At 32.2% G+C, this 18,752-nt stretch overlaps 1 protein-coding gene across 1 annotated transcript in view; it reads right to left on the bottom strand.

Moving 5' to 3' along the window:
- The window catches only part of LOC145301700 (protein SLC31A2-like), an 84,825-nt gene extending 70,532 nt beyond the window's left edge, over positions 1-14,293 (bottom strand). Inside the window, exon 1 of the mRNA XM_080144593.1 lies at positions 13,839-14,293. The gene's annotated coding sequence lies outside the window, so the exon portion shown is untranslated. The remainder of the gene's footprint in view (positions 1-13,838) is intronic.
- Between the last annotated feature and the right edge of the window lie 4,459 nt (positions 14,294-18,752).

Here is an 18,752-nt window from a genome sequence, read left to right as displayed (position 1 = left end):
TTTATAATAAAACCATATTTTATTTGATATATGGTACATCTTATACGTGTTAAAAACCTTCTATGGATTTATATGGGTTTCTAATGAGTTGTTTGATATATCATTCAACGAAACACGTGTAAGGCGCTGCATAATTTCATGCAGCGTCTCTTGGGCAAGAATAGCCTGGCGGCGCCCATCCCTCTGCAAACTCACCTAAAATGATATTAATGTGTTTTTAATATACTTGTCGCATTTGAATTGTTTACAAACGATATATATGCTCTGAAAGCGCAATCTATTTTCATTTAGCTTAAATAGATCTGGCCATTAAACTAATTTATTGTATATATCTATATAATTATAAAACTCAAATGACCTTATAACGATGTATGTAAACCACTTTCCGGTTTACGACATCCGGTTGCGCATGCGCGCATGACCTGCGCACTGAAATATTAACGTTATTATTTCGAAATTATTATTTAACATGGGAAGAGTAGGGTTTAAAATAAGCAAAAAACAAAAGGCAATTGGGACGCTGAAATATTAACGTTATTATTTCGAAATTATTATTTAACATGGGAAGAGTGGGGTTTAAAATAACTTAAACGTAATACAGAAATGAACGATGTAAAAAAAAAAAGCAGATATATCAAAATTTGAATTTAACTATAATAAGTATTATGGTATCTGTTCAGTGCACATTTACCTATAAGTATGGCCAACCACTTATAATTCAGTAACTGTAATTTTTTTTTTCAAAAATAATCAATTATAATAAACAGAACGACTCATAGAAATCTATCTATATTCTTTTTTCATTTTAATATACTTTCATAGAAATGGTTCTGTTATGTAAAAAAAACTATTTTTTTTTTACGTCACATGAATTTCATAGCTAATATAACATACTGACCCAACAGGTCACAGGTAGTCTAGTATATATTTACAGTATATATACTATACTATTAAAAGGCACGCGCACGCACACACACACACACACACACACACACACACACAAAGATACTTAATTTTGTTGTTGAAAATATTTCAGATTGTCGAATTTGTAAAGAATTCTTCGACTTTTTATTTCAAATAGCATTTGTAGATGCTTTCATGTCCGTAAGAGACGCATCGGCTAATTCGTCTGTCTTTCACGCTCAAGTTTAAAATCGCGTTTTCATCACTAAACGCGTAGATTGAGTGGATGCAAGTTTATAACATACGTTCGTATATTTTACGACAGAGAACAGGAATTGGCGTTTAAATCTGACGCGCATATCCATTTACGATAATAGGTTTTAGATATTTTTTTAAATGACAATTTTTGTTTTTAGTTTAATTTATTTATCTTTATTCAATGACATTAATGTCTGCTTCAACGTGACAATGCTTATTGCACCATTTCCCTTTCTGGCATGAATCTCACGCGATACCAATAGCAATGAGTACGTACTGGTCTGAACATAATTCGATAAATTTAGAGAGGTTCAAATCTAATTTATAAAATTAACTATGTCCGTGTCTATCTCCATGTTTTCAAACTATCTCTTCCGAAACTAAAAGTCGCAGAGCGGCGCTAAGGGCTTCAAATGATTGGATTTTTTACAGGTCGTTCTTTTATGCTCTTTAGCCGGTTAAAATAGTTGTTAAGGAGTCAAAATTGAAAAATATTGTTATACATTTTGTACATTCATCTTAGTTTATTTTAATCAGTTCATGTGCGTGTAACATTGGTCCAATTCCAATGCTTCTGTTCAGTCTTGAAAGACAAAGGATACCCCCTGTAGGGGCAGTAGCGCGTGTAATTGTAAGGCAAGGGTTGCGCAATCTTCAACCACACCTCTCCTGAATCGGCACTGTTTGAGTCGAGTGGCAAGGAGAAGACCAGGACGACAGGAAACAATTGGCGCAGTAGTAACGTCACCAGCTTTGAATGCTACAGTTTTGCTTACGGTTTTGATTCTAGCTGATGGCATCCAAATACTTTTTTTGACTTTTGAAATCACGACTCTATAATAATATATACGAAGTGTGGACAAATTAAAATATCATATTTAAGCGTATTTTATGACTAGTTCAAGTTATATTTACAATTTTTTAGCGTGTTTCGTTTTCTTTCCACATAGACGGTCGATATGTTACCTGTTCTGTATTTTGTTGAGTACACATGAGGTCACAACATAACAAGAGAAAAGATTATGGCGAAAATGATGATATTGATATTTTGCAGGTATTTATTTCTTTAACTTGATTTCTACTATATATTTTTGTTTCTAAGAGTTTCTTGTTCTTCTTAAATATTCTTTTTCAACCTTTTTTATTTCCGTAGATATAATGGTATCTGTAAGTATCATGTTCTTCAAACGCCCCGATCTTTTCTTTGTTGGGCAGCTCCAATTGTCCCCCTTTACCTCTCTAATGGTGCAAATGTTTGAATTTTCTGGTTGGAGATTCTGACCGTGTTTATCAGTTTGTGCTTTTTTGCAGATACCTGCAGGTCGTCCATATATATGAGGTGATGTATGCCTTGTTCTGTATCTGTAAACTTGTGTTCGGTGTCACATTTCCTAAGTATGTAGTTAATTGACATCATAGCTATGATAAACATTAGTAGTGTCAGCGAGTATCCTTGGGAGATGCTTCTCTGTATTCTTATCTCAATCAGATGTTGTCCTGGTGCTGCCAATTCCAGTTTACTTTCTTAATATTAATAATCGTGTTGGATATCTTGTACATTCTTAACTATTCAATTATTCATGCTTGAGGTATATATATATATATATATATATATATATATATATATATATATATATATATATATATATATATATTAGCAGACCGGCGTTGCCCGATCGTACAATACGCTTGAACATTATATCAACCTTTTATTAATTATTATATATTACGAGGAATTAATTCGCAAACAAAAAATAAATAAAAAACTGACAATGTCGTTCATCAAATTCCGTTTGTGTTTGTTTACAATATCACGTCAGCTGATATTTGGGCTTGACGATGAATGCCCTGGAAAATTCACTTCTGATTAACGTTTAATCTTAAAATATGCAAACGAAGAATTGATTTGCGGCGATTTTAAATGGCACCTCTTGTTTTATTGTGACTTGAACTCATTAATAATAAAAAATTAAAATAAAATAGTGAGGTACACCCGAGCTTGAACAGGGGATCATTCGATTTGTAGTCGAATGTTCAACCACTAAGCTATATCTCCAGATTATAATAAATTTGTTTATTTTTAAGAAGAAATGATTTGCTGAATTTTTATTATTTCCCTTGGCCGATGTAACGTAAAATATTCCCCTGTAAAAATTATTTTTTATCTATAAGTGATAAAAGACTATTTTTAATATCGGATTTTTTTGATTTTCGATATTTATCCGACGAATTTCTGTACAAAACATATCTAAGAACACTGCCAGACATATAAATTAGCTTTGTGTGAAATTTGCAAAAGATAGGCTCAGTCGCTTCGGAATCTATGAGAAAGGAACTCACACACACACAGAGTGACTTTTATATAATAGATAGATAGACAGACAGACATATAGATAGATAGATAGATAGATAGATAGATAGATAGATAGATAATTTTTGGTGTAGAAAGAATCCAATGAAGTTCTATGTTATTTAAGATAAAATTACAGAAGTTTATATCAACATGGCACCTTGGGTTTTTAGTTGAAGGTTACAGACTAAAAATTCTGGGCTTATAAATCAAAGTTCAAGAACCCAGTATTTTTCTCTGGTTACGCTCCTCTAGTTTGAAACATGTTAGTCACAATTGATCCAGAACAGAAGACATCGTTGGACTGATTGTCAAGGATATTGTTCCAATAGAAAGCGACGAACAGATTGAGACACCGCACTTGAAATATAGATTAACAGCTTCAGAATCATTCACCCCTTCGGTTATTAAGCAATGCACGAGTTGTGTGGCGAGGAGGTCTGCTCTTCCTTGCCCGGTGGCTCTTCTGTTGCATGAATCATAACTCCCCTCCCCTAAAATCCTAGCCTCTCACTAGCTTGGTAGCAGCACGGCCTTCTGTAATAATAATATTAATGACATATATTACAAAGGTCACGGTAGCAGTCGTTGGCCGAGAGGAAGAGGAAGGAGGAGAAGGTTGTGTGGTTGAGTCACTGCCCTTTGTAATAATAATATTAAGAAGGCCTAGAAACATAAGTCATGTTAATCTGGTCACGTGTTCCAAGAAAAAAACCGGAAGTAGATAACGTCTAATGACAAAACCGTTTTCGGGGATTTAGCAAAGAAATCAACAAACGGAAAAAAGGTAAAAAAAATTCACATATATATTCAATGCAATATATGTTACCAAAAGTAAGATAAGTTACTCTTCTGCCTACCTGGATAAGTTTTGTGTGCTTTAACGGGATCTAAAACTTTTATTCGGTTCGTAAAAGAACTTGTGTTGAGGCGATCTGCTAAAGTAAAGAGGCAATCGAAATGAAAACACAGTCTTTGGAGCGTCAAAATGGTTCCAAATTCCAAAAATAAACAAAATACTGATAGGAATTCACCCAATAAGTGTCAGGAAGTGTCTCAATGACAATTAATTGATTTCTATAACTATTTTGTTTTGTTTTTTGTTTTTTGAATTGACGCTCCAAAGACAGCGTGTTTTCGTCAATCGTTACATTTGGAAATTCAAAAAAAAAAAAAAAAAAGAATTCTTCCCAAGTAAAAAATAGGAAAAGTTTGTTTTTTTTAAGTTTAATTATTAGTAAAATTTGAAATTTCATTAGTCTGCGTCTGTTACTTAATCCGATGATTGCCGGTCACGCCCGATCAATGATTGACATCCCGAGAATCCGGGTCAAATTCTGCAAGATTACCTGTTTAGATATTTTCCATGTATAGTTTCCATACCTCAATTGACAGACCTAAACGCGTGTTTGCAAGTTAGGGTTTTGTTTTAGTCACAATTATCGATTTTTTACACCGATTACCTACACTACATTGGTAATCGAATTCGGCAGAGTATTTTATTTAAATTTCTTTTACGGACTGAATCTCGAGATTTCACACACGCTCGTTTTTTTTGGGGGGAGGGGGTAATTTTTACATTAGACCCACCGGCATAATTTTATTTAGAATGATTACTTTCGTATGTTTTCGACAATGCTGATTAAGAAAATATCATTCAAATTTTGTGAAGACAATTACTTATAGAGATATAAACACCTGTATTATACACTGTAATTCACTGGTCGCCAGGTTTGTACGCACGCACGATAAACAAATCTACTTCTCTCCTACCGACACTGCCATCCCACAATTTTTTTTAGCATTTGTGGGTGGGTATGCTGACAATGATTACTACGGCTAAATTTTCAACGCCCTCGCCCCAATCAAAAGGAGGTTGTCTACTCCGAACACAATTCTTTACATGATGATGTTGGGGGTGTCTATTTACAACGCCGTGCTTAACATGACAATACTCAAAGAAGTGAAGTGAAGAAAGTCGTAATAGTTTTGTTTTACACGTTAAAAAAGGCGAGTATTTTGTATAATTATTTTTAACTCATTGTCGAGATTTCACAGATATAGCAGATACCACGTGGCCATTTTTATCTTGTGCTCGTGTAACGCTTGGCCTACTTCCTTTTTTTTTCGAACCGAGTAAACATTTTACATTAAATAAAACCACTAAAAACTTATTCAGCTTGGCAGAAGAGTAACTTATATTGCCTATAGTAAAATCTATTTTTTGACATTTTTTTTTCGAATCTATGTGGATAGTAAAACAAACCCAGTTTTTTGTAATCTATATATATAATAATTTGATTGCAGAAATTCCCCTCTGGATCAAATTATGGTAGGTTTGCAATAACAGATGCCACATACAAATCTATTATGTCTAAACTTTTACCCACATTTGTGTAACTTTTGAATACCGTTACAGACACATTTATTCGTTATAATAAAATCCTATCTTACTTCCCACGAGCGACATCATCACGATTGCCAAAATCTATAGGCGAAGTAGTTCGGATTTTCTCCTCTTACTGAAAAGTCGTCCCACTCTCCCACTAAAGACCGGTTAACTATATAAACATTATAACTATATTGACCTGACATCCTTATTAACTGGATTAAACACTCATACACTTACAACTACCATTACATTTCACTATTCGAAAATAATGATTTCTTCCCATAACATTCCACCTATTCTCATTGGCTGCAAACATGACATTCTATTAATCCAGATTACAATCTTACAAAAAAAACAAAAAAAAAAAACAGACACAGCAGCCCTTAATCACTATGGTGGCTAAATCGTCACACATTGTTTAAAATTATTTATACTTTCCCATCGTCGCTTTTTCACTATTTTACAGATTAATGCTTACCAAAATTAATGCTTACTAAAATTAATGCTTACTAAAATTAATGCTTACCAAAATTCGCCATAACATTTAGTTTAAAGTCACACATGCCATTTCCCATTACTTGGATTAACATTATTTACATATTGTTAAATTAAAACAATTACATCGCAGCTTTCTTTTCATCATATCTGGTTTCAGCGTCCTATATTAAGTGATGCTAAAACGATTTTATCTCTTAGTAAACTATAAAAAAAACTGTTCTCCGTAACTGAATATTAACTGAAAAACAACGAACCACCGATATTTACATTCAAATGAACAAGATTTACCCAGGAATTGATATGCTACGCTCGCTTACCGCTACATAAATACAATTACATTTTGACCAACTAAAAGCATTCAAAACTACCTAACAACACAAAAAATATAATTCGCATGTCTTTTAGTTTTCGTTTTTTTTTTCTTTTTTACAAATGTACGCTAATGTGTTTCCTTATTTTCGTTATTAAAAACGCAACAAATTCGGCGAGGGTCGCAAAAAATAATCCCTTTTTAACAGACTTCGGCAACCACGCATGTGCGTCCAGCGTTCTTTCTATATTTGCTTTAACTAGAAATAAACACGGCGTTATTTTGATTTTTGCTTTTTATTTTATTATTTTTATTATCGAAATGAAACGAAAAACCTTCATTTCTTTTTGGTGTTTTATTTTGTTGGGGATGAGGGTATTATATATATATATATATATATATATATATATATATATATATATATTCTTTTCCAGTTTTTTATAATATCTTACTTTGGTTTCATTTTTTTACAGCGATAAGTGAAATAATTGAAACCAACTATTGCAGTAATTAATATAAAAAATTAATAGATGATAAATACACGGAAGAAGTTTCGTTTCATTCTCTTAGGATAAGATTCCATGTTTTTATTCTTACATAAATTACTGCTTTTTAATAAAACTTTGAAGTGAACTATTTTTAGTCACGGAGGCCGGTAAATAACCAGTCAAAATTACCACAGCTTCAACAGCTAAATCCATTTTCTTTTGCTTCTCTCTCTCTCTCTCTCTCTCTCTCTCTCTCTCTCTCTCTCTCTCTCTCTCTCCACCCGGACTGCCTACTGCTTCTAATTTTTTTCTTTATCCCCTCGCTATCATTTTTTTTCTACGACTGGGGGGTTGCTCAATACCCTTACTACACCATCTGTCTCCACTCGTTATTGACATTCCAATAGCCGTTTAGCCGTTCTTACCATGAGAAGTTGGGTGTGTCCATTCTGAAAGTCGTTCATAACATGAGTAGGTTGGAGGTTGGGCAGCAGCAGCAGCAGCAGCAGCAGCAGCAGCAACAACAACAACAAAAACAACAACAGCAGCAGCACTTTAAATTTTTTCAAGGAGGGGGCACGCTTCCACCGGGCAACGCTATTGTTTTTATATTTAATGTTCGAAATATCCTGCACTTTGTTTATATTAACATTATTTTGTTTAAATTTAATTTGTTTTCATTTTTGTTAACTTTGGTTTTAAGATAAACTAATTTATAGTTCGTTTTCGTTTTAAAAAGTATTTATTGTTCGTTTGGATTTTAAAAAATATCGTTCGTTTGGATTTTAAAATATTCTTGTTCATTTCGATAAAAAACGAAATGTTTAATTACTTTTGACTCTTGAAGAAAATTTGTTTATTGAATTTTTTTCCTACGTTTTCTTTATGGTCCTTTGCAAGTGTTATCTTTTTATGGCAAGTAAACCGATATTGTATTTTATTATTATTTTTTAATTTTAACTTCAACTCAACACTCAGCGTTAACAACTTTTACATGTTTTTGAGTATGCTGAAAACGAATATTGCTTTTAAAGCTTGGACAGATAAGTAGTTGTAGCCGCCAAATTTATGGAGTGTTTTTGATTTTCGTAACAGAGTCTGTCTTTAAAAATCTACCAAAAATCAGGTAATTATCTAATCAATATAAATATAAAGAATATCTGTTGTATAAATACGTTTTTTTGGGACTTCATACCCCCTTTTCTCATTTGTCCCCTGTTCGACCACTTAAAGTCTAGGCGATCAACTAAGCACACACTCATTTTGTGGTAGGGAGGTGAACGAGTGTAGAAAAAAAATCACAGGGTGCCTTCGATAATGAAATCCGAAATTTGAATGTGTTTAATTTTTTTTTATCTTTTGTGTTTTGAAGTGTGAGATTCATTGAATAGGTTATCAATAATTATTATCTTTCAGGTGAGAATAAAAATATTTTTTACGAAAACATTAAAATAGGCATATTTGTAAATCTTTAAAAATAAATAAAAATTTTTATTTTAGAATGTGTAAACTTTTCATGTAACAGTACATAAAGAATGCTTTAAAGAATCGATACCCCCCCCCCCAAAAAAAAACAGGGTGTGAAAATTATAAGTATTAATTGTATCTGCGTATTACGTTTTTTTTTTTTTTTTTTTTTTTCTCCAAGATTCGGTAACCTGTTACGTTTACAAAAAGTTGTTATCTCCCTTTTTGAAAATTACCCATAAGTATGAAGACATGGATTCCCATAGATGATGGTTGTGACATTCCAACAAGTATCCCTCCAAAGGGTTATCAACAACGGCCCTTCTAAGGGCCACCAAATTCTAATGAAAGTCTTTGTCAACTAGATTTATGCAATAAAAAATTGGGGAAAAGACAGTATGATCTAGTTAATGGGAAAAGTGTGGCTTATTGGTTATTATTAATTAGAAAATAAGAAAGGAAAAATGATTTTAATCATGAAATTAAAAACTGACTAAAAGTGATATTAAAACTGAGAAATATAATGTTAAAAATTTATGTTTGATGTAAAAATAGAAAAAAGCGGGGTTTCTTTAGTTTTAACAATTAGGAAAAATTAAAAACTTTATTGATCAATTATTATGAAGGGAAAAAATTATAAAGCTAAAAATATTTCCCCATAAATGGCGTTTGTAATTACAATTTAATTCAATTATTTAAAAAAGATGTATTTGTCTGTCTAGTTACATTAAAATTCAAGAAAATGCTTACATAAACATTTAGACGCGACTGAGTTCCCATACCTACAATCCAAGATGGCGGCGGTAAGCACATGGTTCTTAAAATGTGCGAGATCGTGCTAAATAATTGAATTATGTGAATTTATTTAAATATAAGGTAATTATATTCTAATATTTTTGCATGTTCTTATAGCCAATCATAGTAAATCTTATTTAGACATAAAAAGTTAGTTTGATTGATCCGAAAACCTTTCAAAAATATTCATGTTTTGTTTACAATCGGCGAAAACTGGGTCAAACGCGTGTTTTTGAAAAATTTTAAACTTAAAATTTTATTAAAAATTATAGAAAAAGATGATATTATTCTGTTTCTAATATAATAAACTTCAGGGATTTATCTTTCTGCTAAAACCAAAAGTTGTTCAGAAATAACGGATTTTAATAAGCTTCAGAAAAAGCAGTTTTCGATCGATTTGCCGGTCACTAATAACTTATTATGTGATGCAATCCATTATGTTTTCAATGGCAACCATGTTTTTACCCCGACTGAACAAGTACTAATGCACATACGTGTTACAACCCGCTACTCATGTTAAGAAAGGCGACAGCCACTGAAATTCATGAAGTAATGTAATGAAAGAAATATCTTAATATCCAGAAAACTACTTGTCTGCATAAATTTGAATGCGATATTCGTTTTCAGCATACCCGAAAACCATCAAAATTCGCCCATTTAAAAGTGAGTGTTCAGTTGCAGTTAAACTAAAAATTTACCTGTATTTTTTATTTTTATTGTTATTTTCTAACAGAAAACGAGACTAATCCCCGTTTTTATTTCCATACTATTGCTTAAGGTTAATATTCTTTTAAAAACCAATCTGCACCCTTTTTATGTACGTTTATTTTATTTTTCACATTGTTATGTAGTTGGGGTTTTTTTTTTTCAGCCTTACTTTGGGAAGAAAAAGCAACAGACATTTTACTTCACTTTAATAATATTAATTTGGACTTTAATTTACTTCTGTGTCTCCTTTTTTTATTGCGTCTTTGCCTATTCCTTTTGTTTATCTTCCATTTATTGTTTCCCAGAATAGGGAATATGATGAACGAATCAAATTTTTTTAGCAGACAACACAGACATTGGATAAGAATTATGTACTCCAGCTCCAAAACTGAAAATTATTACCAATTTTTGTGAGGAAACAAGTTAATATGGGAAACAAGTTAATATAGGAATCTGCTAGGCAGAGGCTCTTAACGCTGCCATTCCACTTCTCTTTACTCTTGTTCACCCAAGCAATGCAGGTTGCTACCCTGACGTAAGGGCTACTATTTTTTTTAGTTCCATTTTCACCCCAAACAAGGCATAGTGCTACTTTGGTGTATGGGGGCTGCTATCGGGGACATAAGTTGCAGAGATACTATGTAGAGAGTAGAGCAACAAGATGTCTGTTCACATTACACTTGAACTTCTGCATGTCAGTACAGTTGGGAAAACAGGAACCCGGAAGGGAGTTCCAGAATCTAGCAATTCTGGGGAAGAGACTATTAGAGTAGAATAGAATTTGGAACCATGTTTACAGGGGACTATGTAAGGAGATGAGCTAGATGCTTATTCACATTACATTTGAGGCGTTGTACCCGGCAAGCGCCTAGCAGTGTCAGATGTCGCCATTAAAAATGAGTGATAAAAATTTCAATAATTAGACTCACTATCTTTCGAAGCTTATAACTACTTGAAAAATGTAATTTAAACCCTATTTTTTTGCAATAAAAGGAGCAAAGACCCAATTTTAAAATAATTAAAGGTTTAATAGAAAAATATGCAACATTTTTTATCGGTTTTCTTTAAAAAAAGATTTCAAGAAAATCAACGAATTTTAACTTACTCCAAATATAATATATATAAATTCCAAAAAATCACTTACCTATAAAAAATAATAATCAATGAGTGCTTCCATTCTTCATTTATAAGAATTTGTCCAGATTTATATTTTATATTCCATGTATTTTTTAAATAAAAGAATTTTTAAGCAAGCATCCGAAAATACCGCGATTTTAAAATCTGATATCAGATGTTCGCAGAGCGGAGTTGTCTCTCTATCTTCCAGCTAACAAATACGGAGGCCTAAAACCGCCATAATTAATTATTTCAAAAACGTAAAAACAACACATTAGATCAAATATATTTCACGGTAGTAACTATATAAAGAAACAAACATTTGAAGTGCTGGTACCTGTCTTATCTCCCCTTTGAATGTCTGACATGTGTTTGCTGTCAACAATCAAATCAGTCAATATAGGTCAACGTATTTGAAAAATGATCACATTTCACTCATCAAGTTTACTTAAAAAAAAACCGCTGACAAATTTTCCATTTTTTTTATTCTCTTAAAGAATTACATGAGTTTTTGATTTAAAATATTTTATTTCTTCTTTATGCAATGAATTCTTTTTTTTTCAAAAATCTAAAAAAAAAAAAAAAAAAAAAAAAAATTGAATAAAATAGAAAAAAATTGATGCAGATGTCCAATTTTTACAGGACAATATTTTCAAAATATGAGGTTTCACTTAAAAAAAAATCAACGTGTTTTTTTTTTTAAAAGGCTTTAATCTTTTGACTTTACAGGTAAATTTGCACAAAACTATTTTGTTTTTTTGTTTTAAATTAGATTATTTTATTTATTGATCTTTTATCTTCAATTTGTGATATATAAACCTTAGGTGAGAAAATTAATTATTTTCTTTTTAATAGAAATTTCAAAATGGGGGGGGGTGAACTTAAAAAAAAACGTTCGTCTAGAATATCATATTCGGTTTATCGGAAAAAGCATAAAATTTCACATTAAACCTGAAAATATCTTTAAAAATTAAACCAATAGAAAAATTTGGATAGATTTTTACATTGAAAAAATTGAAAAACATTTAACTCGTAAAATTTTATTCATTTCATTACGTAGAAAAAAATGGCTGCATGAGCGCGCGCATGCACTTTCTAAACACTTTTTTCTTTTTTTTTTAGATAAAAAATATTTCTATTATGTTTTTAAAAAACTTTAATAGTTTATTTTGAAAGTATATTCCATAAAGAAATTAAACAACCCGCTTAAAAAAAAAAAAAAATACGAGTTTTGTATATTTTATTCGCAGTTTTCTGTTAAGGGTGTCAAAAATTCACAAAAGCGCTAACACGGCAAAATATCAAGTTTTATTTTATTCCCCATAACCACTAACACATACAAGAGTAGTTATAGTAGAATTCAGATCGGAACATGGGTAGAAATCGACTAATGCAAAGTATACCCACCAAACTAAACTTTAACAACGTTTTCTCCGCTTTTTTTTTTTTTGTTTGTTTGTGGCGTTTACCGAGTTGTGGCATTCATTTAAACTTCTGTCTGTCAGTATAGTAAGGGAAACAAGAAGCAGGGAGTGAATCCCAAAGTTTAGCAGTTCGAAGGAATAAGCCATTAGGGTAGAAGACTTTCCGGTATCTAAGAACCTGTACAGCGAAGGGGTAGGATTTTGCTGCTAGGCAGGTTTGTCGGGGTATGTACGTCGAGAGTGTACAAGTGCAATAAGTTCATCAGAGCAAGTATACAGAATACGGATCGTGCTGAAATAATAACGTTATTATGAGTTCGTCAGGACACTTATACAGAATACGGGCCGTGCTGAAATGATAACTCTATTCTCTAGAAACTCATTTTAATATGGAGGAGGGGAGGGTGTTTTGTGACTATTCTAAGTATTTAGCTCTCTCCTACCGCAAGAACTGTGACACTAGGGTCGGAAAGTGGGATTGAAACAGTCAGTGCTCGAGAGGGCTGCAAAAGATGCCTGTGCAGCCCCGTCGGTATTCCCGGAAGAGGTCATCAGTTGATTAGCAATAAACTAACCTCTTTGTAAGAGAGAAGGCAAAGAGTGGCCCTCCTTGAACTGCACAGAACCAGAACGACGCCGCAATCAACAGGGATAAGGTCATTACAGAAATGGACTAATGTCTGTTGATTTGCGGTTCCGAGGATAAAAATCCTTGCGGTTCTGTTTGTAACTATTCTGTACTTTCCACCTAACAATTTAATAAACAAAAGCTATCGAAAATTTAAACGTAACTTAAAATACCACATTCAAAAAATAGCACGGTACGTTCTCTGCATAAGTACCCAAATTCTTATTTATTTTGTTTATAATGTTCAATAAAATAATGTCAAGCGTCGTCTTCGCCGTTTATGAACGTTCGGCGCGAACGCAAACTTCCACGATATCAATACAAATTAAAATATCAAATTATCGATACAAATTAAAAAAAAAAAGAATGGTAATATGGAGTTAATGGCTGTGAACAAGATTATAGTCTTAATTATTCTCGAACAACGCCTATGACTATACTAAAATAAATAAAACGTTTCAAAATTTGAAAAACGAAAATAAATTCAAAATGGCACTCTACCTGTTAATCTTCCTTCCTCCAAAATGTTCGTATATTGATGAGAATATTTTTTTGACGCCATTAAAATGTTAAAAACACCATGTGGAAATGTTTCAGCCTTCGGAGATTTGATTCGTTTTTGTTGTTGTATTTTTTTTTTTTTTTTTTTACTCTTCAAAAAGAAAAAAAAGATGGCCGTCTTTTTAGCATGTATCAATTCCAAACTGTGCGAATTTGGGTCTCGTTATGATCGACTCCGTAACAAATACTTCTTTAACTTCTGACTTGAAACTAGTCGAAATATTAGAAATAAATAAACGGACGAAAGGTCAATTTTTAATATGGTTTTCTAAACGATTGTACAACTTTAATATCAACAATCGTGACCCAAATTGGTAGGAAAATTGTGAGCGGCTGCAAACCAAACTTCGTTTTCACATGAATTCAATTTGTTATCAACAGTGTTTGATTTGAATTCTTAAGATTTGAGGCACTTAAAAAAAGTATCGGCGCTTATGTAGATTAATTATCTTTTAAACCGGCGCATTTCAGGTGAAAACATTATTACGTACTTACGTATCATGTCGAAATGAATATATATATATATATATATATTTTTTTTAAATAGGAAAAACTATCCAGTAGAAAAAGAAATTACAAATAAAAATAGAATTTATAGTTTTATCGTATGTTTTCATGTGGAGCAATTGTGCGATCAGTCCAGAATGACAAACCTAACTATCTCCCTTGACTTAAATTAAGGGTCCACCATTGTTAAAAAGAACGTAATTGTGGACAATTTTTTTGTTAAAAATACATCTGGCACATCTTTTGCTGGACCATTTTTCGTAATTTTTGGGATTTGTACTAATTTCGATAGGACACGTAAGTATGTAATGTTTTCACCTGAAATGTGTTGGCTTAAAAGATCTAAACGATCACCATAGCTTTTTGAAATCAAGTATACGCTGAAAACACACACACACATACACACACACATACACACACAACAAAACGTTATCTTGTAGAAAAATATGTTTTTGTCCAAGATTCCTCCTATATGAACAAAAAAGAAAGAAAAACATGTATGATGTACGTAACTGTGACTAAACTATTACGTAAATTGATCAAATAGTTTTATTTTGAAATAAGAAAATAAAATTTTATGAGTAACAGAAGAACGGCTGCCTTGTCCGCCATTTTGAAAACAATAAAAAAAGAAAAAAAAAAGCGATAACTAAATAATTTAAAATTGCGAGATTCATGTAATACTACGAATTCTCATTAATCACTTGAAAATAATTTTTAAATCAAAATTGAACAGACCAATTTGCGTAAGTTTTGGAATATATTTTTCTTTTGTCATAGGTACGTACATCATGCAAATTTTTCTTTCTTTTTTTTTTAATATTGGGTGAATTCTGGAAAAGAATATCAAGTCATCTCCTAAGTTTTGTCCATATTTTAATTCTTTGAAATTTATTAATAAACTAGCTGGACGCCTGACGTTACCCGCTCGTATAATACGCTTAAACATGATATTTTAATTTATGCAGATTGCGTATGTATTATGATAGAATAAATCCTCTATTGATTATCATAGATTATGAGGGATAATTTACCTGGTAGACTAATTTGCAACAATAAATAATTAAAATAAAATAACTAATAACAATGTCGTTCATCAAATTTTGTCTGTGTTTGTTTACAATATCACGTCAGCTGATATTTGGGCTTGACGATGAATGCCCTGGAAAAGTCGCTTCTAATTAATGTTTAATTTTAACATATGCAAACGAAGAAATGATTTGCCGAGATTTTAAATGATACCTCTTCTTGTATTGTAAATCGAACTCATTAATAAAAAAATTAAAATGAAATGGTGAGGTACATCCGAGCTTCAATAGGGATCATTCGATCTGTAGTCGAATGTTCTACCACATAGCTATATCTTGAGATGATAAGAAATCTGTTTTTTTTAACGAAGAAATGATTTGCTGAAATTTTATTATCTCTCTGAGTTGGTGTAACGTAAACTATTCCCCCGTAAAAATTCTTTTGTATCTATAAAAAGAAAGACTATATTTAGGATCGGATTTTTTCGATTTTCGATACTTATCAGATGAATTTCTGTACAAAACATATCTAAGAACACTGCCAGACATATAAATTCACTTTGTGTGAAATTTTTAAAAGTTAGGCTCAGCTGTTTCGGAACCTATAAGGAGCTCTCTCTCTCTCTCTCTCTCTCTCTATCTATCTATCTATCTATCTATCTATCTCTCACACACATGCACACACGAGCGTACACACACACACACAGACATATAAATTCACTTTGTGTGAAATTTTTAAAAGTTAGGCTCAGCTGTTTCGGAACCTATAAGGAGCTCTCTCTCTCTCTCTCTCTCTCTCTCTCTCTCTCTCACACACACACACACACACACACACAGTTACATATAATAGTAAAGATAGAGATAAAATGCTTACCAGAACTAAATAATATTCATACTTCATGTATATGCATTTGTGACGTGGTCCCTTGTATTGGATTATGATGGCGTCTTTGGATATGACCAAGAACCACATTAACAATATGAATTAGGTATAAAAGTTATGTTACAGCCAACGAATAAAGCGAAGGATACACACGGGCATACATATTAAGATGGAAAATAAATGAAACATTAAGAGAATAGAAGGGTCACCAGGTAGCAAGTGCTAAGTAAAAAATAGTTTTGTAAATGAAAAATGGAGAGAAACGAGATTTTAGAACAAAACATTTTTATACAAGAGATAATAATATAAAAGTTACTTAGAATATTTACGCAAACATATATTTGGTGAAGAAAGTTGGGTTAATAATAATAAAGTTTAGAAATGTGTAGGTTAGTATGCTTATAGAGTGAATGCGCGTGCGTAATAATATACGTATGTGAGCATTTGGCAGCGTGGGATTGCGTATGTGTGTGCGTTGGTTTACCTTGTTCTTATTACAGCGTGTATAACTGTAAGTATCAAATCGTTTATGTTCAGCTGACTTGCTAGTGTGTAGGAATGTGCGCACAAAATGAAAAATGCTTGTACGTGAGTCATTAAGTCCTTTCTGCCTCCTCTGACTAAACGCCGGTGAGGGTGTTGAGAAGACGTTCTGGAGACTTGTTTAAGGTACAGCTGATGAAGTTTTGAGAAAACTGATTTTGTTGACGAGGTTTTTTTTTTTTGGCCTGTTTAAGATGACACTGGCTTATTACTTTCAGATAGACTTCTTACTTTGGCGGCTTGACACGGATTGCCATTGGTTGGAAAATATTTTGAGTTCACATGCGCCTGTGAAAACTTACTTGCTTTAGGAAGTGAGAAAGAAAGTGAATCCAAATGAATTGGAATAGAAAAAGGGTAAGCAATTTTTTAAATAAAAATCGCTCCAGACAAGGCATGAAGCAACTAAAAATACTACTTCAAGGTCAAAAACTTGCCAACAATAAATGTAAGGAGTAAAGGAGAAAATAAGTGAAGCAAGAGTTATGCAACTGCCGAAAGTAAACCTAAGATCCACTTTCTGCTCTCCTTTAATTTAGCCATTTGCTTTTTAGCGCTCGGAGAAATCATTTCGTGATTAAGTCGCCGCATATTCAGCATTTAACCTTTTAAAATGTTATTCTATAGAAAAAACTTAAAAACATTTCGTTGTTGAAAAATAAAATGGTGCTTCTATATTTTGATAACGAAAAAATTTTGAATTTCTCGTAAAAACAATGGTGCCTACGTAATTGTCAGGTTTCAAATAGTAACATATCAAAAAATTACGAAAAACGATACGGTAGAACATTAATTATTCGTGAAAAACAGTTCCTATGAGGTTAAAAAAGGTTCGCTAAAGTTACATACTGGGGCGGACAGGTTGGGTTACGTTGTAAAGCAAAAAGGGAAATAACTCAGATGAAACACCATGTATAACAGACAGAATTTATTCAGAAAACAAAAATAAACGTGATATATATACATGATTTGTGAATTTGTGAAAAAAAATAACCTTTTTTAACTGTCTTCAAAACTTTTCTGAAATTGGCATAAAATTTCCGAGACATTGAAAACTTAATTACCTCCCCTGTTTACTCTCTAATTCAAATCAGTAGGTTTTGAAACCAAATCGCTAGATTTTACAAATATCATTTTTCAATTAATTTTCTACCTCATCTTTTTTCTTAATTTTTGAATATGTTACTATTTGCGACATGACAATTACATAGGTACCATTTGTTTTACTTGAAATTCAATATTTTTTCGTTATTATAAAATAGAAGCACCAAAAATTGTTTTAAAAAAAATGATCCAATAATAAGTTGTCGTTCACTTGGAAGTTGTGAGTTTGAAAACTCTGTTGCTGAAACATCTTAAAATATTTGTTTCTAAAATTTTGCGATGAAGATCGATAATTTGTTTTATTTGGCTAGATTAAACACCCTTGAATTCTTGCTTCTATGGCATAGTGCTTATTAGCAGGGAGACCCGACGTTGTCCGGGATCGAATGAGGATCAACAAATGTTCCACCTTTCCATACGTTTATTGTCATCGAAATCAATAAAAACAACTTTTTTTCAATCAAATCCATTGATTGCCTGCTCGAGTTATGGACCCGTCCCCCTCGCAGTGTATTGAGAGGAAGCTTCACATACCTCCCCACAGTGCAATATAGTCTACAATACATCGTAGTTTACATTGCACTGTAGAGAACCTATTGTTGATTTTATAAATGTTTTTAATAGATATAATGGCTTGAATTAAAGTCTGAAATGCAAAAGTCAAGTATCATGCTTCAGTTGTGCTCCAAACAGAAACATTCATTTCGAACGCACCCCTGTCTTATCAAAGAACCAACTGTTTATTTTATGAAATTATTCTTACATAATCACTTGAATTAAAATTAAATG

The sequence above is a fragment of the Euprymna scolopes genome, chromosome 2, assembly GCF_053919585.1.
Source record: "Euprymna scolopes isolate OS-2025 chromosome 2, ASM5391958v1, whole genome shotgun sequence".
NCBI lineage: Eukaryota > Metazoa > Mollusca > Cephalopoda > Sepiida > Sepiolidae > Euprymna > Euprymna scolopes.
This window is presented reverse-complemented; position numbering and strand designations above follow the sequence as displayed.